Source organism: Otolemur garnettii, unplaced genomic scaffold (assembly GCF_000181295.1).
Source record: "Otolemur garnettii isolate 467f Iridium unplaced genomic scaffold, OtoGar3 scaffold00032, whole genome shotgun sequence".
In the NCBI taxonomy this organism is placed as follows: Eukaryota; Metazoa; Chordata; class Mammalia; order Primates; family Galagidae; genus Otolemur; species Otolemur garnettii.
In genome coordinates, this window is record NW_003852427.1 from 2,380,257 (window position 1) to 2,398,240 (window position 17,984).

The 17,984-nt window shown below is 54.2% G+C and overlaps 1 protein-coding gene across 2 annotated transcripts in view; it reads left to right on the forward strand.

Moving 5' to 3' along the window:
• Positions 1 to 24: 24 nt before the first annotated feature.
• PRKCD (protein kinase C delta) overlaps positions 25 to 17,984 on the forward strand; it is a 34,463-nt gene continuing 16,503 nt past the window's right edge. For both annotated transcript variants that reach the window (XM_023513001.1, XM_023513002.1), the window contains exons 1-2: positions 25 to 88; positions 3,319 to 3,431. The gene's annotated coding sequence lies outside the window, so the exon portion shown is untranslated. The remainder of the gene's footprint in view (positions 89 to 3,318; positions 3,432 to 17,984) is intronic.

Here is a 17,984-nt window from a genome sequence, read left to right on the forward strand (position 1 = left end):
GACCCCCGTCCAAGCGCGCGACCAGAAGCCGCGTAGGGAGCCGGACCCCAGCTACCGCGACCCTTGGTGCCTGGCCCTGAGCCTGGAGGTGAGTGAGAGCCGGGCCCGGGCGCGGGAGCAGGGCTACCCCGAGAGCGCGCCGCCTCTCCCTGCCCCCTCCTCGTTCCGGTCCCCGTTTCCCGTTTCTGAAACTGAGAAACTGAGCTGCAGCCAGCGAAAGTCCTGCCGCGCGCGGAGACTCGCCGGTCCCTGAGTCCCTTCGTCTGTGTGTGCGTCCCTCGATTCGACAGTGAGGTCCGAGACCCGTTCGTCCGACAGCTCCCGGCCCTTCTACCCACTCATGTGTTCCCCGCTCCTCCGAGGGGTCTGTGCGTCTCTTCTGAATCTCTCTCAGGCCCTGCCTGGTCCTTCTGTCTCCACCCCCTCTGTATTCCCCTGCCGCCTCTTTCCAGTCCGGCTCTGTCTGTCCTTAGCCCTCCGCGTGCTCCACCGCCCCACCCCCACCCAGCCGCCCCCTAAATCCCGTCCTCTCTGAGCTTCGCCCCCAGCCCACGCTCGCCTCCCCCAGCCTGTCCAGCCGCCTTTCCTTTTCTATCGCCGGGCCGAGGCCGGGCCGCCCGCCGAGCCTGGTCTCCCGCCCAGCCTGGTCTCCCGCCCCTAGGTCCCAGCCGGCCCGACCTGAACCGTGCCTCCTCTCTCTATCTCTTCTTTCGGTCTTGGAGTCTTTCTCTGTCTCTCTATCCGTCTCTGGGCTGGGCGTGGCTCCACTCTCAACCGTGCTCCTTCCCGCTGCTCCGCCTCTCAGCCCCTCTGAGCCCCCTTTGCCCTGGTGACCCCTGCCTGGTGTGGTCTTTCCCAGCCCTCCGACCCAGATGCCGGCCCCCGGCTCCCGTGGGGGCCCAGCCAGGGGAGGAGAAGAGATGGAGGGGAACCCTCTTGGCCGGTGATGGAGGATGGTGGGACGGAGGTGAACGTCAGAACTGCTCCCACTTCCCCAACACTCTCACCTGGGGAGAAAAAAGAGCCCCACTAAACCCCCACCTACACCAATTTGGTATGAATGGGAGTGTCCCCTTCTCTGGCCCCTACCCGTGCGCATGGACCCTGTCTCCTTGTGCTGAGTCGCCTGTATCTTGGCGTGTGGGTCTGCTGTGTGTCAGCGTCTCCCGTGTTCTTCGGCACTGTGGGACTTGTCTGGTGCACGCATATTCTTTTTAACGTGTGTAACTTGCCTGTATGTGTATATGCATAATGTACCTGCTTGTGTTTCCTGAGGCTCTGCGTGTGTCCTTTGCAACTGTGTGTGCACTGTGGCTTTTGGTGTTCTTTGTTACCAGACTCCCCTCTGCATGTGTGTGTCCCTGTGTGTCTGGATGGTTCCTTGTTGCACACTGGTGTATCATGAGTACATTAGATCTGTTAGTTGTGGGAGCTCCTGGTGTTGGGATCCCAGTCCATCAGGTGTAAGTGTGAATGTATCTGCATGAATGTGTTTGTGTGTGTGCATTCACATGTGGTTTTTCCTCTCCCTCTGCCACTGAGCTGCTGTGACCAGATGGACCTGGTCACTGAAAGAGGACTAGTGCCTTGGATTTCCTCATTCCTGGTGTGGACCAAGCTGGGGTGTGGCAGGCAGGTCGCGTGGCTTGTGTGCATGTGGTTGTGTGAGGTGTGGGGGTGTCTGGACCGCTGTAAGTGAGGTGGTATGAAGTCTCCGGTACATGACAGGATGGTGCTTGGGGCAAGGCACAGTCTTGCTGGGAGACACAGTCTGACTATATGAACCTGCCAGTGTGTGCCTGGGGAGTGACTGTGATTGTGGGGAACCAGGAGTGCTTGGGCGTAGGTGTCAGTGGCAGGAGGGGGTGTGACAAGGTGTGTGGTGACAGGGCCATGTAGGAAGGTGAGAGCCCAGTGTGTGTGTGAGTACATGGGAGACTGTGAGGGTGTGGTGTGCACACAGCACCCTGGGGAGGTAGTGAGGGCCGGAGGGCAAGTCTTGGGGTTTATGACCAAGATCTCTGGCTCTGAGCCTAAGAAAGACTGGGCTTAAATACTTGCTGTACCTATTAAGAGACCCAAGTTGGGCCTCCCTAAGGCTGTTATTTGCAGAATGGAGAAAGTTGTTGTGAGCAGTAGAGGTCCTGTGTCAGAAGTCCTTTAGCACAGCTTTGGCCCATGGTAAGAGCACAGCACATCCTATAAGTCTTATTTGGTGACCACGCCACAGCTGTATGGTCCTATTCTCCTGGGAGGTGGGGCTAATGAAAGCCCAGAGTCCCCAGCTAAATTTCCTGCCTATGATATGTCTATTGCCCCCTGCCCTCCCCTTGACCAGGCTAGTGTGGGAGGGAGGGTGCCCTTATAGAGTCCCCAGAACCCAGCCCCATTCAGCCCACATGACAATCCATCCCCCATCAGGGAAAGAGGGGTGAGAGGTGATTCAGAGCTGTGACTTAAGGGCACTGACACCATTTAGCTGGCACAGCTAATTGGAGTTTAAATTAAAATTAGAAATAATTTAAAGTACAGACAAAAAAAAAAAAGCCTGAGGATGCGTTAGGGAGTGGTGATGGGGGGTCCTCAGCTGGGGGAGGGACTCACCTCTGGAGAGGAGAGTCTCTTGGGGAGGCCTGGCCTGGCTTGCAGAGAAAATGTTCAGGCCTTTCAGCCAGGAGACCCAGGATCACCTTGCTGCCTTTGCCATTCCATCCTTCTCTAGGGTATCTCCAGGTGTCAGTTTTTTGAGCTATATAATGGGCACACTAGTGATGTAAGAATCACCTGAACTATAAGGCTCAAAACAAGGGCTAAAATAATGTTGCTATTCATTTGGCACTCTCAGTGTGAGACCAGCAGAAGAGCTAGTGCCCCACAGCAATAGAGACCTGGAACCACCTGGGGATAGGAGTGCTAGTATTTTCCCCATTTTAAAGACTGAGCTCAGTGGAATTGCCCCAGGCCATAAAGTGCCCAGTTCATCCTAGGACTCTAAGCTTGCAGAGCAACCTCCTGCAGACAGGAAGGTCAGGAATAGCTTTTTGGGTTGTCTGTTGGCCTACTACTCACCAGGCTGGAAGTGTTCTGAGAGCAGAGACAGTATCCTAGGCTCTAACATGGAGTAGACAAGTAGCTGTACCCAGGAAAAGTTTGGCCCAATACCCCACTTCCCAGAATAGAAAGCCAAATCCAGAGAGGCCTGAGGTCTTAGGGCCAGGTGAGATGGAACTGAGCTATGTCAGCGTGCTGTGGTTGGCTGATGGGGAGGGCCTATTTGGTGGTGCCTCCCAGCTCAGCTGTTCTCTCTTGTTCTTACAGGTCTGCTGGGCACTGGCCCAGGCAAGGGGGAAAGTCTCTTTCTCCTGGTGCTTGGTGTGTGGCAGCAGTAGCAGGAGCCAGGACAAAGGACAAGCAGGAGCTGGGAGCTCCAGGTAGGACTGAGTCTTTTTCAACAGATGGACAGTGTGCAGGAGTGGCCTTCCTTTTGGGGCTCCTCCCCTGTCTGCTGTGGAACATGTATGCAGAGTCCTTGATCTCATTTCGGGACCTGGATGTCCAGAGGTGGCAGCTGTTTCCTTGCCTATGAGGGGCTCCCTACCCCCGAGGAACTCCCTGCCTGGACCTGGCTCTGGCTCAGGGAAGGATTTGGTCTTGAAACTTATAGATCTGCCCCCCACCCCCCCACCCCCCACCCCAGTAGTTGGAGCAAGAGGTGGTAACACTTTTTTCATCACTTTTTTTTCTCAGAAAGAGCCAATCATGTGAGCCAAGGGTTGAGGGCAGATGTAGCAGTTTTTCCATGGCCTCTTGTGTCTGCCTCAAACTGTCCCCATTATCACACAAGGAAACTGAGGTTCACCCTTCGCCCTACAGTGGGTTACATGCTGTGCTGGGGATGGAGCTGGGATCTCCCACTCCTGTCTTGCCGTGGCTCTCCTTCCATTTCCCTATCTGGAGCCTGAGGAGGGGCTCTAAACCTCTCTTTCCAGCCTCTAGATTCTGGGGTGAGCTGGACAAAGTCTCTAAGGAGTGCTGAGGAAGGCTGTGGTCTCTCTGAGGCCCCTTATAAAGCTAGAAATTCCTTCTTTGGGGCCAGCCTTTCCCCCTTTAGCCCCTGTCATAATGAAGACTTTGCTGTGTGTTACTTTCTGGATGTCTGGGGCCCCAGTGAGCAGGTTTCTGGTGGTGGTGGTGGGGTGCTGAGGAAATGGAAACCTGGAACCTGGCAGTGACAGTGAGGGGTCATAAAGATGGTCTTTCTTCCTGGAGTCCTCTCTGATCAACCCCACATGCCCACGTCTAGGGCACCTATAGGTCTTGAAGGTGATGGTGAGTAGACCTGAGAGGGCTGTGTTTCCTAGGCCTCACACTGGCAGGGGGAGGTCAGGGTCCTTATGTCTAGGGTGGCAGTGGGTGCAGAACAAGAGCAGGGTCTTGACTTGGGCATGGAGGCTCACACCTATAATCCTAGCATTTTGGGAGGCTGAGGCAGGAGGATCACTTGAGGCTAGGAGTTTGAGACCAGCCTAAGCTACATAGCAAGACCCAATATCTACAGAAAAAAAAAAAATTAGCTGATTAGTTATGGTGGAGTGTGTCTGTAGTCCTAGCTACACTGGAGGCTGAGATGGGAGGATTACTTGAGCCCAGGAGTTCTGAAGCTGCAGTGAACTATGATTGTGCCACTGTACTCCAGCCTAGGCAACAGAGTAAGACCTTATCTCCCTCCCTCCCTCCCTTCCTTTCTCTCTTTCTCTCTGTCTCTCTCTCTCTCTCCCTCCCTCTCTCTCTCTTTTCTTTTTTCTATTTTTAGGAGTCTCACTCTGTTGCCCTGGGTAGAGTGCCATGGTGTAATAACTCACAGCAACCTCAAACTCTTAGGCTCAAGCAATCCTCTGGCCTCAGCCTCCCAAGTGACTGCAACTATAGGCACCCGGGACAATGCCTAGCTAGTTTTTATATTTTAATTTAATTTAATTATTTGCAGTTTTGGCTGGGGCTGGGCTTGAACCTGCCACCCCCAGTATATGGGGCCATCACCTTACTCCTTAAGCCACAGGAAGCCAGCCTTTCCCCTCCTTTAGCCTCTGTCACAATGGGGGCCAGGGGCTAAAGGGGCTTTTTATTTATTTATTTTTGAGACAGAGTCTCAAGCTGTTGCCCTGGGTAGAGGGCTGTGGTGTCGTAGCTCACAGCAACCTTCAAGTGATCCTCTTGCCTCAATTTTTCTATTTTCAGTAGAGACTGGGGTGGGTGTCTTGCTGCAGAGGCTGGTCTTGAACTTGTGAGCTCAAGCATTCCACTCTGCTCAGTCTCCCAAAGCAATAGGATTATAGATGTGAGCCACCATGCCCAGCTGACACCCTGTTGCTTGTTAAACAACAACAAAACAGCTGAGTCTTCACTAGTCTTTCTGTTTTGTTTTTTTTAGAGACAGAGACTCACTTTGTTGCCCTCGGTAGAGTGGTGTGGCGTCACACAGCTCACAGCAACCTCCAACTCCTGGGCTTAAGCGATTCTCTTGCCTCAGCCTCCCGAGTAGCTGGGACTACAGGCGCCCTCCACAACGCCCAGCTATTTTTTGGTTGCAGTTTGGCCAGGGCTGGGTTTGAACCCACCACTCTCAGCATATGGGGCCAGCGCCCTACTCACTGAGCCACAGGTGCTGCCCTAGTCTTTCTGTTTATTTAACCTCCCCCCAAAACTGGTGAGAAGGAGGTGAAGTGTTCTTGGTATCTGAGGGCCCCTGCCACTTGAGTTCATGGAAGTTGGCCTCTCTCAGCTTCATTTCCTAAGGAGTTCTATTAGCTTGGAGCCACTCCACTTTCAACTCTCAAATATCACCTCCCTAGTGGGCACAGACATGCCTGGGCTCACACAGGGATATAGAAAGCCAGGCCATACTGGGCACACACACCTGTACACACACCACCATATCAGTACACAGGTGCTTACATGTACCACCAGTGGACACACTGAAATACATACACAGGCACTCAGCTTGTCACCATTGGTATCCATGCATTCAGATGCTTGCCCACACATACCACACTGTGATCATTTGGGGTCAGGAATGGGGGGCCTAGACACCTGAGCGTGAGGGTCCAGGTATAGCTGTGACCACAGGAGCTGGGCGGGGGGCGCACTGGGAGGTGAGCTTCACCCAGGCATTCAACAGGTACCCTGCCATTCTGGCCCAGGGTCCCAAGCTGATCAGGATTTGGCATTGGAGATGAGGGGAGGGGACAGGTGTGCGGGAGGGGCCGTGTCAACTATGTAGGTACTTTGTGTGGCTATTGTCACAGAGGAAGGAGGGAGTGGGCTCTCTGCTTGTGAGGCTGATGTGCTCACAGGCGGGTGGGGGGTCCTTTAACTCTTCTGTCCCCTGTAGTGTCCATGCCTAGAGATAGGGGTTTGCTGGACTCCAGAGACTAGGAAACAAGCAGAGTACTCTTCTCCTGGGGTGGGCTGTCCACTTTTCATGGCCTGGGCCCAGGGGAGAGGCCTGTCCGTCCAAGTTGTTTCCAGAGGCATACTTCCTCTGGGCTGCCCAGGAAGTGGTTTCAGAGTGGGACTGACCAGCTCTCTGCATGTGGCTTGCCCCACCCCTGCCTTGCCTGCCCAGGGGAGCAGTGTCTGGCAGTGGGTTAGGCCTACTGACCAGGCTTTTTCTTGCCAGGGCTGCCTAGGCCTTGTTGAGGACTCTAGGAGAGGGGCAGGGGCTGGGACTGTATCATCCCCCATAGCCCCAAACAGTCTGGTTCCTGTTCTGCCCTGTGCCTATAGGCTTGGGCTCAGGAATACCAGCTCTGATAGACGTGCTTCTAGGAGTGGTGATGGCTGGGCTGCAGCTCAGGGATGAGGCAGCTCTAGAAACTATGTGAATGAACCTGGCAAGTGGCTTTGCCACTCAGTGACTCAGTTTCCCCCTGTGACAAATGAGATGACCGCATCTGTCTTTTTTTTTTCCTTTTTTTTTTCAGAGACAGAGTCTCACTTTGTTGCCCTCAGTAGAGTGCTGTGGCATCACAGCTCACAGCAACCTCCAGCTCCTGGGCTTAGGTGATTCTCTTGCCTAAGCCTCCCAAGTAGCTGGGACTACAGGTGCCTGCGACAACGCCCAGCTGTTTTTTTGTTGCAGTTGGCTGGGGCAGGTTCAAACCCACCACCCTTGGTATATGGGGCCAGTGTCCTACTCAGAGCCACAGGTGCTGTCCAACCTAATCAGTCTTTATGAGATTGTGCTGGAAATAACAGTTAATGTATACGAAGTAGCTAGCACTGCTAGCATCATGCTTGCCACATTGTTAGTGTTTAGTGAATAGAAACTGTAGTTATGGGGGCTATGCCTGTGGCTCAGCCCCATATACCAAGGGTGGCAGGTTCAAACCTGGCCCTGGCCAAACTGCAACAAAAAAATAGCTAGGCATTGTGGCGGGCACCTGTAGTCCCAGCTACTCAGGAGGCTGAGTCAAGAGAATTGCCTAGGCCCAAAAGCTGGAGGTTGCTGTGAGCTGTGAGGCCACAGTACTCTACCAAGGACAATAAAGTAAGACTCTGTCTCTAAAAAAAAAAAGGTAACTATTCAAAAAATAGCACACGGGCTACAGTGGCTCATTCCCATAATCCATAATCCGAGCACTCTAGAAAGCTGAGGCGGGTGAATTGCTTGAGCTCAAGAGTTCAAGACTAGCCTGAGCAAGAGCTTCTCTACTAAAAATAGAAAAACCAGCAGGCCATCATTGCAGGCACTTGTAATCCCAGCTACTTGTGAGGCTGAGGTAGAAGGATTGCTTGAGCTCAGGAGTTTATGGTTGCTGTGAGCTGTGATGCCAGAACAGCTTGCACTATCCAGGGTGACTGAGCCAGACTGTGTCTCAAAAAAAAAAAAAAAAAATAGCACATGGGCACCAATGTGGGGGTTATTATCGTCTGATGGGCTGGGCACTGGTCCTGTATCACAAGGCCAGGAAGCTGCAGAGCTCACCCGACAGAGAAGCTTGGTCTCTGGCTCCCTCATCCCCCTGAATTCTGCCTGTTCTATGTCCTCTGAGGAGAACTCCCAGGGTGCAACTCAGCCTACCCAGCAGCCCAGCCCCTGCCTGCTCTTCTCCCCCTCACTCCCTTTCAAAGGGAAAAAATAGATCCTGTGACAAATGGATGCAGAGAAGGGGAAAGGCAGAGTGCAGCTGCCTACTGCCCCTCAGCACTCCCCTTGGGCCCTTCCCTACTCTGGCCTCCAGCAGGATGTGGAGCCAGTACTTGAGGAGGTGGATGGTGAGCCCTCCTGCCACCTGCCTTCCCTGTTGGAGTCAGCCTTGGGCTGAGGGAGGGGGTAGGCATCTGGGTTGACAGAGGCTAGAGAGTGGAGAGAGCGAGAGATCTCCCTACACTTGTCCTTGACATGTGGCCGCTGGGGGCAGGGGCCTGCCTGTCCCAGGAACATGCAGAAGGTCAGCCCAGTGAAGGTTGAGTGAGCACTGGCCTTCACTGTTTGGAGCCAGAAAGGGAGGGGTGTGGAGTGCCAATAGCACTAATGATGTTGGTGTATAGGGCAGGAGGCTACAGGGTGGGGTGGATGGGGCCAGGGCTGAGTGTGGGGATCCTGAGTATTAGGAGCAGGGCTTCTGCAGGTGTCAGACAGACCCAGATTGAGTCTTTTCTCCACATTTACTGGCTGTGCACCTTTGAGCTAAGGACTGGCCTGCTCCTTGGTTGCCACATCTGTAAAACGGGCAGACCAGGGAGTGTCCTGTGAGTGATGGAAAGGAGCCATTGTGTGGGGTGGGGTTGGGGCAGGAGGGCGGAACAGCATGCACTGAGGCTCCTAAGGGGGAAGGAACTGGCCGTTGAGGGAACTGAAAAAGAGGTCAGTGTGGCTGGGGCACAGGACTGAAGGGAGGGCAGCCACAGAGGTCAGGGAGGTAATGGGGCAGGTTGTGTGGGGCAGGCCAGGGGGAGAGTCTGGGCTTATCAGAGAGGCAGTGGGAGACCCGGGGGGGTTCTGGGGGGGGTGACAAGATCCGCTTTACTTATCAAAACCCCTGTCTGGTGACTAGGACAGAGGAACCGTAGAGCCAGAATAGAAGCTGGGGAACGGTGAGCAGGCAGGTGCAGAGCCCAGGAACATGGTGGTAGCCAGGACAGGGCAGGAGGTGGAAGAAGAGAGGATGTGGAGACAGACTGCGCATGCAGAGGCTGGCAGTGTGGTGGTCTTGTCAGGGATGCAGGGGGCACCTGGCCCCAGCCACTGTGGGAGCATTGGGGAGCGGAGCTCAGCAGGATGCCAAGGGCAATTTTGAGCACCTGTAAGAGTCATCATGTGGAGAGGCAGGTGAGGCATGAGCCTAGAGTTCAGAAGGGTCTGGGCCCAAGGACAAGAGTGAGAGTCTAAAGCCTGGGTGGAGAGGAGGGGGCTCAGCAAGCCTTCTCTAGGGAGGCTGGAGAGGCTGTAGGCACAGGGCTGGGGAGGCTATCTCTTGAAGGTCCCCTTCCTTCTAGGGGGACAAAAACTCCTAAGAGGACAGGGTTGTGGTGGCTGAGCGGCTGTTTTCACAACATCCTCGGAAGCTTTGGATCATGTCTATGGCCATGTTGGGTAAACAGGTAGAGCAGAGCCGCCAGCCACCCAGATTGAAGGCTAGATCAGATGTCTGGTGGTGTGGGCAGTAGGCCAGGGTGGTGGGTAGTGGGAGGACCTCAGGATCCTCCAGTGTCAGGGTTGGAGAAACCTCAGAAGTCTCTGTTGTCAAGACAGCCCTGAGAGGGGTAGCACTAGTGGCTTTGGGCTGCCTTCACTCAGCCCAATCTCTTTCCAAAGCAACAGGCCAAAACAAGGCACTCTGTACCTGGGTGGCTTAAGACAGCCTCTTCTCCCACTGATCCAAGTAAATTTGGAGGTCTCGGTGGTTATCAGAGGCGGCTAGAGGAAGGTAGTAGGGCAGGTGGGGAGAGGGCCAGGTGTGAAGATGACAGTGGTGATGAGGGTGATAGTGACAGCTTCCATGTATAATCATTGGGCAGGACATAATCATTCTCATATTACAATATTACAGATGAGACTCCAGAACAGCTTGGTCCACTTCATAGAGCACTCAGGGCATTAGATCTGAACTAGATTTTTTTTTTTTTTTGGTGACAAAGGCTTACTTTGTTGCCCTTGGTAGAATGCCATGGCATGGTCATGGCTTAGGGCAACCTCAGAATCTTGGGTTCAAGTGATCCTCTTGCTTCAGCCTCCCAAGTTGCTGGGATTACAAGCACCCCCCACAATGCCTGGCTATTTTTAGAGATGGGATCTCAGTCTTGCTCAGGCTGGTCTTCAACTCCTGAGCTCAGGCAATCCACCCACCTCAGCCTCCTAGAGTGCTAGGCTTATAAGCATGAGCCACCACTCCCAGCCTCTGAATTAGACTTGTCCAACCCATACCCAGGCCCAAGCTTTCTGGTTCCTTCTGCTCACTGCCTGGTGTGGGATAGCACCATGTGGGATGGTACTGCCTCTTTCCAGCTTTCTCAAGATCCCTGAATTGGAGAGGTATCATCTGGGCCCTTCCCATCTCCTGGGGATGGATGCCAGAAGGCTTAGGTGGCTATATTGCCTTCTCCCAAACATAAAATTGTTTTGTGTTGTAGGTAATCAGGAACACCTTGGGGACTCTGTGGGAATGAGAAGAGCTAAGGAGTGGGACCCATCTACTGAGGGCTGATGGAGGAGCTGTTCCCACCTCCAAACACATGCCCTTGCCCCACTGGAGGCCAGGTGGCAGTTCTAGAACTAAGACCAGAGGCTCTCTCCTGCTTCCCCCATGTCTGCCCCAGTGGCTTTGTGGCTTTGGCTGATTTGCTCAATCTTTCTTTCTGTTTCTGCCCTGTGAGCCTGGAGTTCATGGGGCTTATGTGTGTGGTGCCCGGCAGCAGGGCTGTCCCCACCAGCACAGGTTCAAGCCCTCCCCTCCTCCTATGCATCTGGCCTGTGACTGCCACCTGTGAACCCCAACATCATCCTCAGCCTCAGCTGACTTCCTTTTCAGTGCCCTACAGAAGGCAGAGGCCTGCCCAGTGCTGTGCCTGACCATCCCACTCCTTCCTTTACACACTTTGGACTTTGCTCTGGACCAGAAGGGACTTTCGCTGCCTCCCTCAGTGGGGAGGCCCAGCCTGGCCTGACACCCAGCTGCCCTTCCTGCCCCTTCTCCTATCCCTAGTCATTGTGCCTGGGGGCTATGTGGAAAAAGCTGTACTTTGTTGGTGTCAGACCCTTGTTCACGCATATGGGGTCCTTCTAGGCGTGTGTATTTATTTCTGTCTGCCTGGAGTGTTTTTCCGACCACGTTATGGCTTGTGGCACCCCATGTGCGTGTGATGTGGATCCTGCGTGGTCTGTGTGGGCCTGGGTGTCTTTTGACATGTGAGAGCCAGTGAGGGGGGATGTGTTTCTGTGTGCGCCACTGAGTCATCACAGGAGTGTGTGTGTGCCTGTGGCTGCAATGTTTGTGTGTGTCCAGCTTCAAGTGGGGCTCCCTTGTGTAACTGTGTTTGTGTTGGTGGGTGTGCCTCTGTGTGCACACGTGTGTGGTTATTCTTGGAAAGGCCCAGATGCACCCTCACCCCCGGCCCCTCACAGAGGCCCCTTGTCCTCACAGGAGCTGGTTCTCTGGCTCCTTCATGAAGGAGCCTTTGTTTCTTTCTTAGGGGTACCTGGAGCCCTCCCTCTGGCTGAGCCCACGGCTTCCCAAATCCTAGGACTTCCTACTCAAGGCCTATACCTAGGGTGGGCTATTCCCTTGAGGAGGTCCTACCTCACAGTTGGTGGCAGGGCTGGGCTGTGAGCCCATGACAGTCAAGGTCTCAGTCCTGCCCCTTTGGTCCTTCCAGCCCTTGACCTGGTGGGTGGGGATGTACCTGCTGACCCCTACTCAGCCATTCTCACTCCCTACCACTCACTGGCTGGGCTTGAAGAGAACTGGGGAATACCTAGGGCTGGGTTAGGCCTATAGGGCCTTTAGCTCCCACCCTGTCATGTACTAAATCACATTGCCGTGTGTGTGTGTGTGTGTGTGTGTGTGTATTTTGGAGGGAAGAGAACCCCCATCTTTCATTGGATTCTTAGGATAGTGCAACCCCCTTTGCAATTGCAAAAGGTACAATTGTCAGTGGGCGCAGTGGCTCACACTTGTAATCCCAGCACTCTGGGAGGCTGAGGTGGGTGGATTGCCTGAGCTCACAGGTATGAGACCAGCCTGAGCCAGAACAAGAACCCCCGCCTCTAAAAATAGCCAGGCACTGTGGCAGGTGCCTGTAGTCCCAGCTACTTGGAAGGCTGAGGCAAGAATCGCTTGAACCTGGTGAGCAGCTGTAGTCCCAACTACTTGGGAGAATCTCTTGAACTCAAGAGTTAGAGGTTGCTGTGAGCTATGAGATGCCATGGCACCCTACCAAGGATGACAAAGTGAGACTCTGTCTCACAAAAAAAATAAAAATAAGGTACAATTGTCCTGTCTGGGCTATACTCCTGATCCCATGGGGTTCCTGTGGGCTGGGCAGGGCCTGACATTGGGATTTCTGAAATGCCCCCAGGAACCAGGGATGAGGAGGCTTAGCTAGAGGTAGAGATGCCACCCAGAGAAAACCTAGGTTCTCAGCATGAGTAACCTCAGATGTCTGTACAGGTTACCTGCTTGGGAGGCAGAGGAGGCGCCCTCAGGCTAGCCTTTAGAACTGCCAGGAAAGATACGTGGGAATTCAGGAGAATGACATTCTTACAGAACAGCACAGGCAAAAGCTCAGGGACTTTAAGTGAGACACGTGTTCACAGAATAGCCAGAGGTGGGAATTGAGGCAGACAGCAGGGCAGGTCCGGGGTTGGAGAGCCTTGAAATGCCAAGCTGAGGTCTGGGCTTTCTCCAAGGGTGGTGGGAGCCTAGGCAGTTGCAGGCTGGGAGAGGAATAGGGATGAGGGGAGAACCAGGGGTGGTGATCACTGAGAAGGCCTACTGGGGAAGGAGAGGAGTCCTTCTCAGGGGTGGTAGAGGGGACAGGAGCCCTTGTCTGGGAGATGAGGTGCTAGTCCTGGGGAGGAGCAGAGATGGCTATGACCTGAGACCACAGATCTGGTTCTTGTCCTAGGACTGGATTGGCTACATGGGAGCCAGGGCATGGGCCCTGGTGGAAGAGCCTTGAAGGATCTTGATAGTCCCTTCCTCTCCACCTCCTGTTCCTCTTACTGAGCCCATTTCCTGGATTGTGAAACCCCTGTGGCCTCCCAGGCTAACCACCACCTCCTGCCTGCCTGGCCTGGCAATTACGCCATGCCCAGCCCCCTTACCCTGCCACACCGCCAGCCCTGCTTTCTCCTGCCAATCATACTGCCTCTTGCTCCCCTTCCTGCAGTGACCTCTGTCTCCCTCTCTTCCCCTTTGTTCACCCCTTCAAGGTGATGCAGCCTGGACAGTGAACTCCCTGTAGGCAGGGTCTATATTCCTGGGAGGGCCCCCACTTGGCTGCTATCTGCTGCTCAGTCCTGCCTGGTAGCAGGTGGCACCTTTCGTGGGTAGGTGGCAGGCGTGTGAGGGAGAGGGCTGCATGAGGTGGTGGTGTAGGAAGCATACCCTGCTTCCCACAAGTTTTGTTCAAGGGAGCCAGACCCCAGACCCACCAGCGGCTGCCACTGGTGTTCCCTTGCCCTTGCTTTGACCAGCCTCAGCCTGCCACCTCATGTTTCTCTCACAGACACAAGATGCTTTAGAGGGATTCCCTCTCCACACCTACACCCTCTCCCTGCAGCGTGGTCCTCTCCTCTCCAGCCCTCATGGCCTGTGAGCAGCACTGAACCCAGTGAAGGGCTGGGGTGGAAGCGACTAGGCTGGGTCGTTGAGCCAGGGGGACCTTCATTGTGGGACCTTGGCCTCTGTTTCTCCTCTGTTCAGTGAGCAAGTAGGCACATCAGTCTCTAAAGACCTAACTTTTGTAGATATTTTGGCTTGTTGGGTTTTATTTTTTGACAAAACTGTTACCAAACAAGTTATACATGATACAGAAAAATGAGAAAATGCAGTCCTCTTCCTGATGGCACCCCTCAGGCATGTCTCCTACTCCAGCCTCCACTGCTGGTACACACCGGCCCTTGTCTGCCAGGTTCCACTCACTGTGCCCTGGGGGCTCCAACCTCATGGTCACTGGTCACCCTCAGGCCTTGCCCACTGCCCTGTACTGGTTGGGAACAGGTTTCCATTTGCCCTGAGGGAGGTGACCCATCTGCTCTGGCCTGGTCTAGGTACCACCTTTCCTTATCTCTGGGCTGCTGGGCCAGGGCAGGGTGGGGAGCCCAGCTGGTAGGCCCTTATTCCTGGGGCTTGGATCCCATGCAGCCAAGCCTTTTGCAGGTTTTAGGAATCTGAGGCTGGTTCAAGCAGCTGGGACAAGATGGAAAGACAGCCATTCAGAGGCACATACCTCCTTCATTGTGCAGAGAGAGGGTTCCTCAGGGTCAGGCTTGGGACCACCCTGGGTGGATAGACTCTGATCAGCACAGGGTCTTGTCTTCTGGAGTCCTTACCTCCCTGTTTTCTGTCTTCATGTGTGTGTGTGTGTGTGTGTGTGTGTGCGCACGTATGTGGGCATGTGTGCCATTTCTGGCACATTTATCTATCTCCATCTCTACTCCCTTATCCTCTTCCTAACGTATTGTACTAGAAAGGACATGAGCTCTAACATCAGGCAGGGCAGAGTTCAAATCCTACCACTTACTGGCTGTGTAACCTTGGGCAAGGCATTTAGCCTCTTTGAGCCTTGGTTTCTTCATCAGTAAAATGTCCACTTCTTGGACCTGCATAGGAGTAAAGTAAGCTAATGCAATTATCAGGCTAATCTGTACATTGTCTCCCTTAGAAAAGAACTGTCCTGCTTATAAGAAAGGGAGCTGAGATTCACACCTAGACCCTTTGATCCTGAATCTAGTGCTCTGTTTCATAGGGCTGCTTCTGCTGTGGGCAGAAGAAGCAGGAAAATGGTTAGAAGCCCTCAGACAGCCTAGAAAGTGATTTCCATGGAGGCTGTGGGGGGTCCAGCCCTGCCACCGCCATGGCCCTGCAGAGCAGTGATGAGGCTGAGGCTGAGTCAGTGGCCTTCCTTTGGGGCCTGTGGGCCTGGGCCTATTTGCCTGGGGGCTATAAATAGTCAGCACACCTTTCTTTTGTGCTGTTGCCTCCCCCCTTCTGTTCCACTGCTGTTCAGATACTTTGTAAAGTAGGTGGGCAGACTCTGGCTCCCTTATACACAGGGGGTCTGTAGCTCATAGAGGCCCGGGATCTCTCAGGTCACACAGCAGTGAAAGAAGTCAGGGTCTGGATTGTACAAGTGGGGAGAAGATGGCAGAACCTGGCCAGAGCCTGTGTCCTAGTTTTCCTTCTAGGAAGTTGGGGCTGGGTGATCTGACTCTCAGGTTACTGCCAGGTAACACCGTGGTAGCCCACGAAGACCACGGGTCCCCTGTCCTCATGGTACTGTGGCTTGGCTGTGCAGGTTTAGGGCTGGGGCCTGGGCCTGCTGTGGTTGTGGTTTTCCCGCTAGTGGCTTCTAGCTGTGAGCTGCAGCTGCTCTGAGTGTGACCTAAGAAAGCTGGCAAATGGTCTGTGGGGCTGGGTGTGTAGGTTGGTCCTGGGCTCTGCCTCAGCTGCATGGGGCATCTCCAAGCCTCTGTCTCCTCCATGCAGACCATCAGGTCTAGGCCCCAAGAGAATGAATCTAGGAGGAAGACAGCTAGTAGGCACCTGGAGCTTCTGGTGCTCTAGGATGAGCTGTTGTCTGTTCTTGGAGGCTTGGTGTCCCTGTCTGAAAGGCAGGGTCTGTCCTCCCAGGTTGCCAAACATGTGGAATGGATGGGGGAGGGGATGTGGGTGTGCTTCCTAAGCTGTGCAGGGAGATGCATAGTTGAGGGATGGGTGGTGCAAGTGAGAGGGGTGGTCGTGATAAGAGGGCCCCTCCCTGAGCCCCATTGGGTTGATACCAATCCTCATCCTTCATGAGTTCTGAGTTCTCATCACCATGACAAGCCTGACCCAAGAGAGAGGCTATGTTGGGGTCAGGGCCTTGCACCCAGGCAGCCTGGCCAGCATTTTGCCACCTGGGCTGCCTTGATCCTCTTTCCTCTCAGAGCCCCAGCCCCCTGCAGCACACTGCTCCTTTATGTCTGCCCACTGCCCCTCAGCACACATCCTCTATGCAGTCAGCAGTCACTTCTTGTCCTGGTCGGGTCTCCAGGTTCTCCTACTAGGAAGCACGAAGCTAAGCTGAGTCTGCTGGGCTCAGGCCCTGGATGTGCAGGCACAGACCTATGGCAGGTGTATACCATCCACAGACCCCCCTGCTGATTATCCCAGATCCCTGGGAATACTCACCCAGGTGCTTGATATCTTGGAACCCTTGACCAGGCAAGGCAACAGGAGGAGCAAGATGTCTTATGAAAATCTAGACTCCTGTACATGCTCGAGGCAAGACCCAGGTGGCTTGCTTTTCATTCAACATGAACTGAGAGCTCACCATGTGCTAGCCACTATCACAGCCTGGCAGGCACACCCACTTGCACAGCTGCGTACAGTCACACTCATGCAGACTCATTATGTCCACACGCAACTTCACATGCACCAACACGCATATGCACACTCCAACCTGAGGAGCAGCCAGCAGCAGCCCACATCTAGCTTTCCCTCCCTATTGGCTGAGATGTCATGGACAACTAGCCCAGCACCTAGCACCCACACACTCATTGCCCACTTGCTGCTCTCAGGTTGAGGGCTTTAGGGCCTGGGCTCCGCTATGAGCTTGCACATGCCCACCAAGTAGGAGCCAGGCCCGAAGCAATCTGGCCCACCTGGTGCCTCCTTTCTGCCCTGGCTGCTGGCCTCAGAGGACTGGCCAGGCCCACAGGGCTGGGCGGGCTGAGGTCAGTGTTTTTTATGAGCTCATCTGAGCTAGGAGCTTCCAGCAGATCCAGTCTCTGCTCTGGCCACCAGGAGCTACAGGGAGCCATCTCAGGGGCTGGACAGCTGTTGTGTATGTGTGCACACATGTGTGGGTGGGGATGCGTGCCCGAGTCTGACCCTGAGTGCCGGCATATGTTCAGGATGGAATGAGTGCATATGTATGCACACAAACACCAGGAGTGTTCACTCAGCCACGGTTATGGAGCACTCTCATGTAGGACCCAAGCCAGGAGCCAGTGTCACTGTAGGTGCCTGCACACCAGAGAGTCCCTCATGAATGACAACCTAAGGAGGCCCTTAGGGTCACCCCTGGAGTGACCCTTTACATGGTAGGGTATAGGAGCTGCGCTGTGTGAATGTTCCCCTGTCTGAAAGGTGGGGGTGTTCATCTCGTCTACCTGAGTAGTTTTTTTTTGGCTGGGGCTGGGTTTGAGCCTGCCACCTCCGGCATATGGGGCCAGCGCCCTACCCTTTTGAGCCACAGGCGCCGCCCATATCTGAGTAGTTTTTTTGTTTGTTTTTTTCAGTTTAATGTGAGGGCACAAACAACTAGGTTACAATATTTGCATGTGTTAGGTAGAGTCTGTCTTATAGTTATGTCCTACACTGAAAGGTGTGCCAATGCCCTTTCATTGTGCCTATTAAGTGGGAGCACACTAATCCCCTCCCTTCATTCCCCTCCTACCTCCGTCATTCCCACTACCACCAACTTGAGTTTTCCTCCTATGTGGGGCATGTATTAGATTGTCTACTGGCTTCATATTAGTATTGAATACATTGGGTATTTGCTCTTCCATTCTTGTGATACTTTACTAAGAAGAATGTATTTTTGGCTCAGTGCCTGTAGCTCAGTGGCTAGGGTGCCAGCCACACACACCAGAGCTGACGGGTTCAAACCTAGCCCGACGGCTCGGCGCATGTGGCTCAAGTGGCTAAGGCGCCAGCCACATACACCTAAGGTGGTGGGTTCGCATCCCCAGCCCGGGCCCACCAAACAACAAT